The sequence below is a fragment of the Coturnix japonica genome, chromosome 8, assembly GCF_054131305.1.
Source record: "Coturnix japonica strain WE chromosome 8, WE-NBRP24, whole genome shotgun sequence".
NCBI lineage: Eukaryota > Metazoa > Chordata > Aves > Galliformes > Phasianidae > Coturnix > Coturnix japonica.
In genome coordinates, this window is record NC_140670.1 from 20,481,084 (window position 1) to 20,483,083 (window position 2,000).

Sequence of the window (2,000 nt, forward strand, 5' to 3'; positions counted from 1 at the left end):
GCACTCCCATTTTTTACCTCCCCCAACATATGAATGATACTTCTCAAGTTTTCAGAAGTTTTACAAAGCAGCGCTTTTTGCGCACCCAATCTGCAGGTGCAGCAAAGACCTTGGCAAGGGGCAAACCGATTATCACTTACAAAAACAGTTACATCGTATTGTTCATATTTCTTCAAGGTCTTGAGCAAGGCATAAATTCTCAGGAAAACGAAGCTGTTGCAGTTCCAGCATCAGACAGCTAACCAGGTACGTCTTTCTTTCGCTTGTAGAGTTCATTTTACAGTATTTTGTAATATATAACTCTTTTTTTTTCTCCTCTCGTATATTCAGTGGGTAATTCTAACATGTATTTTTGCAGCCTTTAAATCCAAGTCTTAAATATTGCGCAGCAGTTCCAACTTCATTATATGAAGACAGCGTACTTTTACTGACTTGCAATTTAGCTTTTGATTCCTGCTACAAAAATTACTACATTTCTTCTTTCCAAGAGCTCCGTTTTCTCGTATGTATTTCAGAACAGGAAATTACACTGAATTTTTAAGATACTAAACGCTGTGAAGTCCCTGTTGATCCCCAGGGATTAAAGTTATTTGTTTCATGCTTTAACCTCTGTTCTAGCCTTCATTATTTTTTAACAAATCTGTAGCTCTGAATTAAAAAAAAAAAAAAAGAAAAAGAAAAGAAATGCACTGCAAAAATACTTTTAGATTCAATTCTTATTAACCTACGCATTTTTTATTACAGGTCTCACCACTTCTTGATTTGGCTCGTTGTTCCTTTTTCCTATGCATATACTTCTTTGAGAGTTTGATCTAAAGAGGCATAGAGCATGGGAAAATGGGGCGACTGAGGTACTCCGCCATTCATTCCAAACAGTGCTGCCGAGATGACTATCGAAACGTGGAGAAAATGGGCATACACAGAAATGAAAGGTTAGTTCATAACTCTCACTTCACCATCAAACACAAAGTAGTAGTATTATTTAATCTCATTTGTAATTCTTTGTGATTTAATTACATGAAAGAAAAATATCTTAAGAATCTATGCAGCTATTTAACACACTGCTTGGTCAACTGTTTCATCTGAAGTAACTGCATTGGTAAGAAACTATTTATAAAGTTGTTATTCTCAAAAACCTTCAATTGAAAGTAAGGGGAACAGAGTCACAGACTGCAGAAGTGCAACACCAAGCCTCTCGGTTGCTGGGACTCAGTCTTCACGGACTGCACTGCAAGTCAAGGCACAGAGGCTCAGCCATGCATCTGTTATCCAGGTTGGGTATCTATAGTGCAATAGTTACTCTTAGGACCCGATCCTAGATTATAAGTACCTCTTACATTATGCCAGCTTGTAAATTCTTCCTTGTTAAAACAGACTCTTGGTAAATAGTAAATTAACTATTGAGCATACTAATTTTTTTCTTCTCTCTCTTTTTTTTTTTTTTTTCCCCCACAGGCATCTTTGAAGAGGAACTGGAGATTTTTATCTTCCTGTTAACATCTTACCACATTTCTGTTCAATTTATTTTATTTAGTCTAAAAAGAGATGTATCACATCAGCTCTGTGAAAAATACTATGGAACCATGTAACTAAGTATACTGTACGCCAAATAAAAACCTTATGTTTCACACACTGTTCAAAAGTTTGTGTTACCCAACACCACAAATTCTAACAAGGTTTGCAAAACTTCATGCACAGAGAAAATAACACTATGTACACTACTATCCATTTTACTTGCTTATTATTGCACCATATTATTCTAGATGAAATAAATATTTTAATATCTTATAATATTCCTTATCTCACTTGTAAAGAATGGAAGGTTTCTTTTCACATAAAGAAATGCTAGGCCTAATCAGAATCAAGTGAAACCTACAGTATTACATATAAAGGTAGAAAAAAAGGCACATAAAACAAGATATAATGTAAATAAACGAGGGAGGGGGGTGGGTATTGTGGGGTGGGGGATAAGTCACCATATAGCATAAATCTAACCATGA

General features: G+C 35.4%; 1 long non-coding RNA gene across 4 annotated transcripts; it reads left to right on the top strand.

Annotated features, from left to right (window-relative positions):
* On the top strand, positions 1-1,628 carry LOC107315947 (uncharacterized). Of its 4 annotated transcripts, none has more exons than XR_014948905.1 (3): positions 280-502; positions 745-932; positions 1,150-1,628. It is a non-coding gene; the product is annotated as an uncharacterized LOC107315947 (long non-coding RNA). The 4 variants fall into 4 exon arrangements; XR_014948906.1 differs by having other exon boundaries at positions 292-502; positions 745-1,273; positions 1,456-1,628; XR_014948904.1 differs by lacking the exon at positions 280-502 and adding an exon at positions 1-246 and having other exon boundaries at positions 745-1,628.
* The last annotated feature ends 372 nt before the right edge of the window (positions 1,629-2,000 follow it).